This window comes from Agelaius tricolor, unplaced genomic scaffold (assembly GCF_023055355.1).
Source record: "Agelaius tricolor isolate 1412-34295 unplaced genomic scaffold, bAgeTri1.0.p SCAF_50, whole genome shotgun sequence".
NCBI lineage: Eukaryota > Metazoa > Chordata > Aves > Passeriformes > Icteridae > Agelaius > Agelaius tricolor.
This window is the reverse complement of record NW_027269310.1, coordinates 2,793,617-2,806,024: the sequence shown is the minus strand read 5'-3', so window position 1 is coordinate 2,806,024 and position 12,408 is coordinate 2,793,617. Positions and strand designations below refer to the sequence as shown.

Genomic DNA, 12,408 nt, shown 5'->3' with positions numbered 1-12,408 from the left:
GGTTGCCATGGCAGCCCAGGGCAGCAGCAGCTCTGCAGGCAAGGGGCCATGGAACCTGGCTGCAGAAATGGCTCCTGGGGCTGCTTTCCAAGGAAACCTGAACTGATGGCGGTTGCCATGGCACCCAAACCCAGCCCTGGGGTCCCTGCAGTGTCCATGGCAGCAGCCCCTTGCAATGGCCCACTGCCTGTTGGGATGATGATCCACCCTCACAGCTGGCCCAGGGCAGGGCTGGAGTGCTCTTGGTGCCACCTTGGGCTTGGCACACACTTGAGGAGGATGTCTGTTTGCAATGGGGAAACTCAGGAGTTTTAGATGGCTTCAAAACTCAAAGAAGGAAAATCCCTCTTTGCCTGAGTGCAGCCACTTCTCCAAGCAAAGCAGCTCCCAGGTGAGTGAGGAGAGACACCATGGGCTTGGGGAATGTGGAGCAAGGTTGTCCACACTGGCTCAGAGCTCAAGGCACAGCTTCTCTGAGCAGGCCAGACCTCCTTAGGACAGTCCCTGCATCAATATCAGTCACCAAATGCTGCAATCACTTTTTGTGTAATAAGAAAAGCAATAAAAGACACCCTTTCAAATAGGAATACATATTTCCTAGAAGCTCTTTGAACTATTTCTCCATAACTATTTCTCCATAACCCTCCTAATGAACTGCACTGGAGCAGAGGGAAATCAAGGCAGAGCCATGGTTTGTCAGGACTTGCTTGATCCTCATGAGCCTCACTGTGCATTTGGAGCTGAGCCCTTGAACCTCAGGGCCTGGGAGGAGATTGCACAAACCTTGCCAGGAGTCAGAGTCAGAGGAAACACCCAAAGTGTCTCCAGGCATTCATGGCCACACTGAGGTCCCTGTCCAACACAGGCTCCTCATGGACTACTTGGAGGAGAGAATTGGTGGCCAGGACAGCACAAAAACCTCTCAGACACTCAGTGTGGAAAGGAAAATCCAAAGTACCTTCAACACCTTGAGTGTCTCAGAGCATGAATGAGCCCCACTGAGTGTCAGTACAAAGCTCTCCAGGGACTCACTAACGCAGATAATTGGGGCCATGATTGCACAAAGCTCTCCCAGAGTCTGGATCCAAAGGGAAACACCAAGTACCTTAAAAGAACTGAAGTACCTTGAAGCATTCATGAGCCCCACTGAGTGGTGTTACTGACAGAGCCTCTGCAGGGACTAATTACAGCAGGTAATTGGAGGCCATGATTGCACAAAGCTCTCAGAGACTGCAAGGCCAAAGGCAAACCCCAAGTCCTTTGAAAAAGCTGCAGCCCCTGCAGGGAGCATTCAGGAGCCGCCAGGGCCATTGCTGAGCAAGGCTCCCCAGGGACTCCTTGCAGCAGATCCTTGAGGCCACTGGGATGTGGGCTAGGGGGGGATGCAGAGGGCAGGACAAGGGGCTGGCAGTGCCCAGCCTGGCTGGGGCTGGGCCAGGAGGCCCCAGGGCCTCAGCACAAGGTGTCTCCTCCCAGCCCTTGCTGGCACAGACCCTGCTGTGCCCCAGGGCACCAAGCCTTGGCTTCTCTTTGTCCCCAGCTGCCATCAGTGCCTCCAGTTCTCTGCTCTGCCTGGGGCCTGGGGACACTTTCTCTGTCGTGTCCCTCAGTGGGAGCCACTACAAGTCCCAGAAACTTTGGAGTTGGATTGTGACTTGGAGTTCTGCAGAGGCTTCTTCAGCTCCCTCTCAGGGCCTGATGTTCAGGGCCTGAGCACAAAGGCCCAGAGGCTCCTAAAGTCCTTGTGCTGTGTCTGTGCTGCTGAGCTGGGCCGGGCTCCTGGCCCAGAGGCAGCTCCTGGCAAGGGCAGCAGAGCTGCAGAGAGACAGCTCTGGGCAGGAGCAGCTCCTGTGCACAGCCCAGCAGGGCTGGGGCACTGCCTGCAGCCAGCCCGGGCACAGCACAGAGGCACAGAGAGCTTCAAGCAGGCAGGGCTGGGAAGGGGCTGGGAAGTGCCTGGGGCACAATCCCTGCCAGCCCTTGGCACAGCAACCTCTGGCTGCAGGACAATGCAGCTGCAGCTCCTGCACTGATCTCCTAAAGCTGCAACATCCCAATGCCTGCAGACTCTGGCAGTGCATCTCTCAGGATTTCTGCTGCAGGGGAGCTGAAATGCTCATGAAGCTCTCACATGCTGATCAGTCACAGAATATTTCCAAGACAAGGATTTTGATTGAAATTAGGCAATTTCCTAAGACTTTGTCTTCAGATTCCTACTACTGGAGAGTGGCAGGGAGGGGGGATAATTATTAAAGGATGATTATGAATTATTAGTTATGAATTTTTGCAAGTGGTGCCTGAGATCACCAAACTGTTCCTTCTAGTGACCAGCAGGTTCACAGGAGATCCCTAATGTGCCTTCAGCCACTGTGCCCATGGACAGCAGCAGCAGCAGCTTTGCTGGAGCCATCAGGCTCAGTCTGAGCTGTCCTTTCTCCAAGCTGCACAGAGAAGCTGCCCCCAGGCAGTGCCCTGCAAACAGGCAGGGTTCTGTCAGGCCAAGGAGAGTGCACAGAGCTTTGGGCTCTGTGAGTGCTGGCACAGAGAGATCAGGCACAGGGAAACCCCTGCAGGAGGAAAATCTCCAGGAAGCAGAGAGAGGATCAGGGAAGGAGAGAAAACAGAACCCAGCAATGCTGTGGCAGGGAGAGTTGAGAGATGTGCACAGGATCCCCTGCAGTGCAGCCCCTCCCTCTGAAGAAGCCCCCTCCCTCCTGTGCCCCAGCCAAGCCTCTGCCCTCAGGCCCGGGGCTCCAAGGTGTGCAGCCCCTCCTGTGCAGGCAGAGCTGCAGCAGAGCCGTGGGGCAGCTCTGCAGCCCCGGGCCCAGTTCCCTCTGCAGACCACAGGGCTGGGAGCAGCTGCCCGGCCCTGGGGGCTCTGGAGGGGGCACAGCTGGCTCAGGGTGACGCTGTCCCCAGGGCCCGGCTCTGGGCAATGCTGTCAGGGCAGCCAGGGAAGGAGCTGCATCTCCCTTCAGCCAATGCCAGCAGAAGGACACTTGCAAGTCCCTCTGACATTTCAGTCCAGCCTGGGAGCTTCACCCCAGCGTGCAAACCTGTCCTGGAGCATCTCTGAGTGATAAGATCCACGGGCAAAGGCAGAGGTGTTGTGACACTGAAAATGCTGCTGGGCTGGTGGAATGAGCAACGTGAGTCCTTGGCTACAGAAGTGGAGCTGGGCTCTGCTGGATCCATCTGCTCTCACGGTACCTGGGCGTTTGTAAGAGAAACATGGGAGTGTGAACATCCTCCAGCTGAGAAAAGTGAAAGCCCAGAGGAACTGCAAACAGAATGAAGTGACAGATCATCTGCCCCCAGCCTCCACTCATTATCTTGCCTCAGGGAAATCACTCTGTTCTACCAGAGGGCAGCAGAAATGCTCAGGGTTTCTGATATCCAAGAGTACCAGGAAGTCCATGAAAGGAGCTTAAAAGGAAAACATCAGAACTCTGAAACACAAGAGCATGTCCCTGTGTATTACAAAGGAGGGTGTGTGGGAAATGGCTTTGATTTTGGTTACAGGTATCTCCTCTAACCCTTCACTGTCCTTTTCTCCATGAACAGGTGCCCACGTGCAGCCACAGCAAATGTCCAACAGCAGCTGCATCAGCCACTTCCTCCTGCTGGCATTGGCAGAGCCGGGGCAGCTGCAGCTCCTGCACTTCTGCCTCTTGCTGGGCATCTCCCTGGCTGCCCTCCTGGGCAACAGCCTCATCATCAGCGCCGTAGCCTGCGGCCACCCCCTGCACACGCCCATGTTCTTCTTCCTGCTCAGCCTGGCCCTCCCTGAGCTGGGCTCCATCTGCACCACTGTGCCCAGAGCCATGCACAATTCCCTCTGGGACACCAGCACCATCTCCTACACTGGATGTGCTGCACAGGCCTTTTTCTTTTTGTTCTTTATCACAGCAGAGCTTTCATTCCTGACCCTCACGTGCTCCGACTGCTACGTGTCCATCTGCAAAGCCCTGCACCACGGGACCCTGCTGGGCAGCAGAGCTTGTGCCCACATGGCAGCAGCTGCCTGGGCCTGGGGCTTTCTCACTGCTCTGCTGTACATGGCCAATACATTTTCCCTGCCCCTGTACCATGGCAATGCCCTGGGCCAGTTCTTCTGTGAAATCCCCCAGATCCTCAAACTTCCAACCCCAGGGACCTTGGGCTTCTTGCTGTTGGTGCCTGTTTATCATTTGGCTGTTCTGTGTTCATTGTTGTTTTCTCCTATGTGCAGACCTTCAGGCCGTGCTGAGCATCCCCTCAGAGCAGGGACAGCACAAAGCCTTTTCCACCTGCCTCCCTCCCCTGGCTCTACCTCTGTTTATCTGTACTGCAGTGTTTGCCTGTTGTTGCAGGCTCCCAGCCAGGTAATAATTAGCATTGTCTCCATGATTGCAGAAGGCTGATCCATGGCTTTATTCTACTGTATTATATCATATCCTACTGTACTTATTAAGGAACTCCTCCCCTTACAGACAGTGCGATACAGCTTTGCCCTAATTGCTCAATCCCTGCAAACACCGTGCAGTGGCCAGGCAGAGCTGTCAGCAAAGGAAGGGCCCAGCCAGGTGGGGCAGCCGGGGGATGCCGACAGCCTGCAGGGACAGAGGCGCAGGGCAGGGACACCGTGGGACAGCCTGGGCTGCACAGGGCACAGGGATGGGCAGCAGCTGCAAGACAGCCCTGCCAGAGCCAGCTTGGGCAGCACTTTGGCCATGGCTGCTGGGCCTGGGGCCAGGAGGGGACAAGTGACCCTTGCAGGCCTGGGGCCTCATTGCCTCCTTGTCCCTGCTCAGCAGCCTGGCAGGGGCCGCCCCACGCTCCTGCCCCTGGCATTGCACATCCCCACATGCCAGTGCCCATCCCGGGAAGAGCCCTGAGCAAGGAGGGAGGGACAGGATCTGCCTGGCCAGGCCTTGGCCCTTTGCATTCCTGAAACACATCCAGATGTGCTCAGCACCAGAGACACCTTTACCTTGTTTGTGCCACCTGGCATCACTGCCTGCAGTGTTCTGCTCTAGCTGGAACCTGGGGACACTTTCTCAGTTGTGTCCCTGACAGGGATCTCTTCAAAGTACAAGAAACTTCAGTGTTTTATTAGAACTGAGTTCTTGAGGGTTGTGACATCACTGAGGGGATGGTGACATCACAGAACTGGCTGTGACATCACAGAGCATATTATGAGGCCATAGAGAAGAGTCTGCCATCACAGAGGGTGGCTCTGTGGCATCAGAGAGTGGGTTGTGACATCACCTAGTGGCTGTGTGACATCATAGAGCAGGCTGTGACGTCACAAAACAGATTGTGACATGACAGGATGACTTTGGGATATCAGTCTTCTGTGATTTCACAGCACTGCTGTATGACGTCACAAGGTGACATAGAGTTGGCTCTGTGACCTCACAGGGGCAGTGTGACATCACAGGGGCAATAATAGTGACAATAGCAAAAAGAAGAATTAATAATGGTAATAAAAACCCTGCCATGCTTATACTTGGTTTGCATGGCCAGGTTTTGGTAAGGGGGAGCTCAAGGAGCACCTTCTGTGAGAGGCTGCTGGAAGCAGCTGCTCCTCTGTGTCCCACAGAGTCAATTCCAGCCAGCTCCAGGATGCACCGGCCGCTGGCCAAGGCTGGGCCAGTTGGAAATGGTGGTAACACCTTTGGGGTAAGAGATTTAGGAAAATGGGTGATGGTGTAGGTGTAACTGTGAGCAGGGAAGAGCAGGGTGAGAACACGTGAGAGGAGCAACTCTGCACACCCCAGGGCAGGGCAGGAGGAGGGGCAGGAGCTGCTCCAGGGGCTGGAGCTGATTGCCCTGAGATTCCCTGGGCAGCCCCTGGGAGGCAGCTGGGCCCCTGCAGCCCATGGAGGGCCCGGAGAGCAGAGATGCACCTGTAGCGCCTGGAGGAGCCCGTGCTGGAGCAGGGGGTGCCTGAGCAGGGGCTGGGACCCCATGAGAAACCTGTGCTGGAGCAGGGACCCGGCAGGGACCTGCAAAGCCGTGGAGAGAGGAGCCCACGCTGGAGCAGGGTCCTGGCAGGACTTGTGAGCCCATGGGAGAGTGAGGCAGCTGCAGCAGTTTGTGAAGAGCTGCTGTCCGTGAGATGAACTCACCCTGCAGAAGTTCATGGAGAAGTGTCTCAGGAGGGACCCCTGGCACAGCAGGGGAACGACTCCTCTCCCCGAGCAGCAGAGAAACAACGGGTGATGAACGGAGCAGAGCCCCCAGTGCCTGTCTGCCTGCACCACTGCGGGAGGAGCAGAGCTGGGAAGGAGGGAGGAACAGGCAGAAGGTGTTTGTGAAGCTTTATTTTACTTCTCACTATCCTGCCCTGATCTGGATAGAAAGAAATTCAATTAATACCTGTAATTTCAAAAATGTTTTGCCTATGATGCCATTTGCTGAATGATCTGTCCCAGTCCTTAACTCAAGCCATGAAGCCTTCATTCTGTTTTTTCTCCTGTCCATCTCTGGAGGGGAGTGAGAGAGCAGCTTTGGTGGGTGCCTGGCATCCAGGCAGGGCCAAATGGCTACAAGTTTCTCTTTTCTTTTTACTTTTTTTCCTTTCCTTTCCTTTCCTTTCCTTTCCTTTCCTTTCCTTTCCTTTCCTTTCCTTTCCTTTCCTTTCCTTTCCTTTCCTTTCCTTTCCTTTCCTTTCCTTTCCCTCTCTCATTCTTTCTTTCCTGTTCTTTTGTTCTTTCCAGAGGTCACAGTGCAGAGGTTGAGTGGGGCTGTGATGGAGGCAGTGGAGGTGGCGGGGAGTAGCGGGGACAGGAGGCACAGGGCTGTGGCACAGGCACCCGAGGGGCCCGGGCAGCTGGCAGGGGGCAAGGCCTGTCCCCCTGGGCCAGCAGCAGCCCCGTGCCCTGCCCAAGGCGCTGCCAGCAGGGGCTGGGCCCCAGAGGCAGGGGCAGAGCCCAGCCCCGGGGGCGGCGTTTGTGCCCCGAGCCCCGTCCAGCCCAGCCTGCCCCAAGTGCGCAGTGAGCGCTGGCACGGCTGCCCTGGACAGCGTGGCCTGCTGGGGACACTGAGAGCTGCCCCGCTGTGACCCTGCCCTGGGCACTGCACAGGCACCAACCCAACCCCAGCCAGCAGCACCCCTGGGCATGGCCCAGGCACTGGAGAGCATCACAGCCAGCCCTGCTGCTGCTGGGGATGTCCCAGGCACCAGAGCCCATCCCAGCCCTGCTGCTGCTGGGGATGTCCCAGGCACCAGAGCTCATCCCAGCCCTGTTCCTGGGATGTCACAGCCCCTACAAGTGTACCGGGTGTGGGAAGAGCTTCTCCCAGAGGTCAGCCTTGACCCAACACCAACACAGCCAGCACTGAGGGAAGCCCTGCCAGTGCCCCCAGTGTGGGAAGAGCTCCGTGCGCTGCTCCAGCTCCATCCCCACGGGAGGATCCGCGCTGGATGATCCCCAGTGACCCCGGTGGGCAGAGCCCCGGTGATCCGTGGTGCCGGTGATCCCTGGTGGGAAGACACCTGGCTGGGGGCTCCACATCCTCCTGGCTCCTCATGGCCTGGGTCTTCTTTTCACATTTCTTCATTCTTTCCAAGCTTTTACCCAAAACCTGGGTAAAAATAAAGATGTTGAACTAAGATGGGGCTAGAGAAGTGGGGGGCTGTTCCAGAGGTGTGGGGGATGCTGGGTCTGAGGGAGCTGAGAGTTCCTGGGAAGGACTTGGGGCTTGCTCAGGGCTTTGGGGACACGAGGCCGAGCGGCTCCGGGTGCTTTGGAAGATGCTGGTGGAGATTCTGGGGCTGCTGATCAAGGACTTCCCGGCCTGGAACTGTCCCTGTGTCCCCTTGTCCCGCTTCCTGGTGTCCCCTGTAGCGGATACCCCCCTCCCTGCTGTCACTCCCCTTTCCTCCGCCCCTTCCCGTGTCACCCCACTCTCAGTCCCGTCCTGCTCCATTCCCAGTACGGGCCCCATTCCCTGTCCCCATTCCCCATTCCTCATTCCCATTCCCTGTCCCCATTTCCCATTCCCATTCCCGGTCCCCATTCCCAATCCCGGTCCCCATTCTCATTCCCATTCCCCATTGCCCATCTCGCATCCCCATTGCCCATCTCCCATTCCCATTCCCTGTCCCCATTCCCCATTCCCTGTCCCCATTCCCGGTCCCCTCTCCCCGGACGCCGCCGCCATCGCTCCGGCCCCCCTCGCCCCTCACGTGACCGTGCAAATTCCGCCCTGCTCCCGCCCACCAATCCCAGCGCACAAATGCTCCCTGATTTGCATAACCACGCCCTCTGCTTCGGCCCCGCCCCCGCCGGCTGCAGCCGCGTCCGGGCGCTGTTTGCTCCCAGTTCCCTCCCAGTGCTCCCAGTAAGAGCGGGACCGGCAGGGAGAGCGCTCCCAGTTCCCGCCCGCTGCTCTCACCATCGTTCCCAGTGCTCCCGGTATCGCTCCCAGTTCCGGGCGTGGCGGGGCCGCTTTGGAACCCCCCCAAGGCAGAGCGCGGCTGCTTTTGGGTGCCGGCACTGCCCGGGCCGGGCCGGGAGCGGAGGAGGAGCGGGAGGGAGAGGAGGGACAGAGGAGGAGGAAAAGGAAAGGGAAAGAGAGAGAGAGGAGCGGGAAGAAGAGGAAGAGGAGGGCCAGAGGAGGAGGAAGAGGAGCAGCGGGAGGAGGAGCCGCAGCACCAACCCCACGCGGTTCCCCCGCTCGGGCCGCGGCTGCCCCGGTTCCGCCCCCTCCGGAAGCCGCAGGTGAGCGGGGAGGGGGAGTCGCCCCAAATCCATGGCGGAGAGGGGCGATCCCGGTGCAGAGGGACCCCCGGCAGCCTGGAGGGGTGGGGGAGGCTGGGGATGAGCGGGGTCCGGGCCCCCGAGGCTGAAAGGGGCGCTGACTTCTCCAGCTGCACTTGGGCACCGGGACCATCAAACCCGACACGCTCAGCCCTTGTTTTGCCCCCCAAACCAGGATTTCCCATTCCCAAACCTTGGCCAGGTGGCGGAGGAGGCTGCGAGGAGGAAGAAGATGCCCCAGGACACCCAGGCAGGTGAGGAGGAAGTCAGTGCCCCTTTCCCCCTCTCTCCTGCTCCATCTCCTAGCCCAGCACGGCCCCCGGCTGCAGGACAGCCCCACTGCTGATGCTGCCCAGCCAGGGATGCACTGGGGGGATCTCCTTCCCCTTCCCTGTGGCACGGAGGCAAATCCCATCCTCTCCTTGTCCTTCCTCCCCCAGGGAAGGAGCTGAGGATGGAGAGCAGGGAGGACAAATCCCCACAGCAGAACCTGGTGGCTGAGGCCGTTTGGAGTGGCTCCAGGGCACAGGAATCCAACGGGGAGGAAAAGTCCCCGAGATCCCACACAAGGAGGGGCTGCAAACGCAGATCACGGGGATCCGAGGAGGAAAGACCCACCTTGGGCCGGGAAGGTGACCACAGGTCAGAGTTGGGGGTCCCTGAGCAGCTTCAGGATGGGGAGAAGTCCCACAAGTGCTCGGAATGTGGGGAGAGTTTCAGGTGGAGCTCCTGCCTGAACTCCCACATGGGAATCCACACCAGGGAGAGGCCCTATGAGTGTGGGCAGTGTGGGAAGAGCTTCAGCCACAACTCCAACCTGATCCGCCACCAGCGCGTACACACCGGGAGAGGCCCTACGGATGTCCTGAGTGTGGGAAGAGCTTCAGAGCCAGATCCAGCCTGATTTTCCACCAGAGGAGCCACACGGGGAACGGCCCTACGAGTGTGATAAATGCAGCAAGAGGTTTCAGATCAGCTCCAATCTCCTCCATCACCAGCGCACTCACACAGAGGAGAGGCCCTTCCGATGCCCCGACTGCGGGAAGGGCTTCAGGGACAAGTGCAGTCTCCTCAGGCACCAGCTCATCCACTCCGGGGAGAGGCCCTACGAGTGTCCCAGGTGTGGGAAGAGCTTCAAGACCAGCTATGAAGTGACTGCCCACCAGAGGAGCCACACGGGGGAACGGCCCTACGAGTGTGGGGAGTGTGGGAAGAGCTTCAGGACGAGCTCCCACCTGAGTGCCCACCAGCGCATCCACAGCGGGGAGAGGCCCTATGAGTGTGCCTGGTGTGGGAAGAGCTTCTCCCAGAGGTCAGCCTTGACCCAACACCAATGCATCCAGCTGTTGTGTTGTCTGTATAAGTTGGACTGTTCTGTTCCCCCTATCATGCAATGGTTCTGCCCTGGTTCTCCCTTTCCTCCTTTATGCTGCCAGTTATCCCAACTCCTCCCCAGTTGCCTTGGAGATTAATGTACCCTTTCTCAAATCCCTCCCCGGTGCCCTGTCCGTCACTCGGCGCTCCCACCCTTCTCTCTAGAACTCTCTAGAAACTTTCAGCTAGAGCGTCGAGTGATTGGCTCAGGGGCCGGGGCCCCACCCTCAAGTTATCCCCATTGGGGTTTTCCCTAAGTCAATCTTTTGTATCCCACTCCCCTCTGAAACCCTATTCGTCCAAGGACTGACTCCTCCCCTGTGTCCCTCCCTCCTTATAAGCTCTTGCAACTTCCCCCTCGCTCTCTTTGGTTGTCGGTTTCCCCTGGGACCCAATAAACCTGGATTCACCACAGCTGGAGAGCGCTCTCTCATTTCTGCTGACTGTAGCCATAAGCCAAGCCACATCCTGCCACAAGGTAACACTGCTGTCACGGCACAGAGCGTTTGCCTTAGGTGCTGTCCCGAACCACGGAGATCGGGATAGTGCCCCCCTACTGCTAGTGGTGCTGGACGGCCGGCCGGGACGTCCGAGAAGGACAATCAATCAATCTTCCTCCAGCTGGACTGCTTCATCCAGCACTGAGGGAAGCTGTGGGAGTGCTCCCAGGGCGGGAAGAGCTTTGTGTGCTGCTCCAGCTCCACAGCTCCATCCCTCATTGGAGGATCAGCACTGGATGATCCCCAGTGACCCCGTTGGGCAGAGCCCTGGTGATCCGTGGTGCTGCTGATTTGTGTTAGGAAGACACCTGGCTGGCTCCTGGCTCCCCGTGAGCACCTGGACACACCCACAGACCAACATCAGAAATCCATTGTGGAGAGCTGTCGCCCTGACTTTTGAAGATTTTTCTAGGCCTTCTGATGTTTACATTCTTGTAGCAAACTTTCTCACATACTTCCTGTAAATAAGGTATTGTTTTGCATTCTTTTATGGAGGAGAAGAAATTTGATGGACTGTTGGTTTGTCCAGTGTCATTGGAGAGGTGGCACTGTCACCCTCCAATCCACTGTCACTTTTGGAAAACTATAAATGTTGGAGTCAGGAAATAAACTTCCCTTTTCTCACCTTGAGAACAGTGGTGTGTGCGCTCGTGTTGTTTCATGTCCTATAGCGTCATGGAGCAGATTTGTCGACTTCTGACCCCATAAAAATCTCACTTCTTGCGTCTTCCTGGTGGCATCAAGTAACGCTGGGTGGCCTTGGAGGTCTTCTCCAATACCAATCCATCATTTTAATTCTCTCTGCCCCACAGGCATCTTCTACAACCAAATCGGGTCAGACTGGGGCAAAACCCATGATTTTGGAGACAGTGGGGTTGGAAACCCCTCCAAAAAAGGTTCTTCTCACCCACCCGAGCACGTGGATGCTCTTCTGGCAGGGACACATAAATCCTTTTGGTTTTGCCTTCAAACACAAAGGTTTCTGTTCATACTTTTGAAAGCCCTGAAATTGGGGTAAAAATCAAGACATTGAACTAAGGCTTGGATAGGAACACGTGGGGACACAGCCCTGGGTGGGGACCTGAGTTGGAAGTGGCCATGGACAGGGACATGGGGGGACACAGCCATGGATGGTGACATGGGAGGACATGAACATGGATGGGGACATGAACTGGGACAGCATCAAGGCCACCACCTGTGCCACCACAGTGCCACCAGCACCTTCATCTCAGCCATAGCGCTGCCTGATGCAGTTCCTGTCACCACGTCCCCCCTGCCACCATTGTGGTGTCCCAGACGAATGTCACCACCCACCAGGGCAGGATGGGAACTTGTTCAGCTGGTGACAAGTGGCCCAGGAGTGAGTGACAGCCACCAGGGTGTCCCAGGGCCACCGCGCTCAGGGGACCCCAACCGCCCCTGGGGACAGGGCAAGGGTCAGTGTCACCCACAGGGGCCATGTGGGCCCATGCTGGGTGTCACTGGAGGCGTCCTGGTGGCAGCATCCCCACAGGTGTGGTGACATTGTCCCCTGGTGTGTGTCCTGGTGGCATCGTGTCCCTTACATGTTGATGACCCAAGTTACATCATCCTTGTTCTCCTCCCCATTTCTAGAATGTTCCCCACTCCTGCTTTCCTATTGGTTCCCATTGCCTGCAGCTCCTCCCCTGAATCCCAGTTGGTTGCTGCCCTTTTGTCCCGCCTTTGCACCACCCTTGTTCCCTCTGCCCATTGGCCCTCAGGCCCAAAGTGCGCTGGTGTTTGCAGGGGTCCCAGGACGAGGG

The 12,408-nt window shown here is 57.5% G+C and overlaps 1 long non-coding RNA gene across 1 annotated transcript; it reads left to right on the top strand.

Moving 5' to 3' along the window:
- Nucleotides 1-8,316: 8,316 nt before the first annotated feature.
- On the top strand, nt 8,317-10,691 carry LOC139604411 (uncharacterized). Its single transcript, XR_011683972.1, has 3 exons — nt 8,317-8,711; nt 8,926-9,004; nt 9,191-10,691. It is a non-coding gene; the product is annotated as an uncharacterized lncRNA (long non-coding RNA).
- The last annotated feature ends 1,717 nt before the right edge of the window (nt 10,692-12,408 follow it).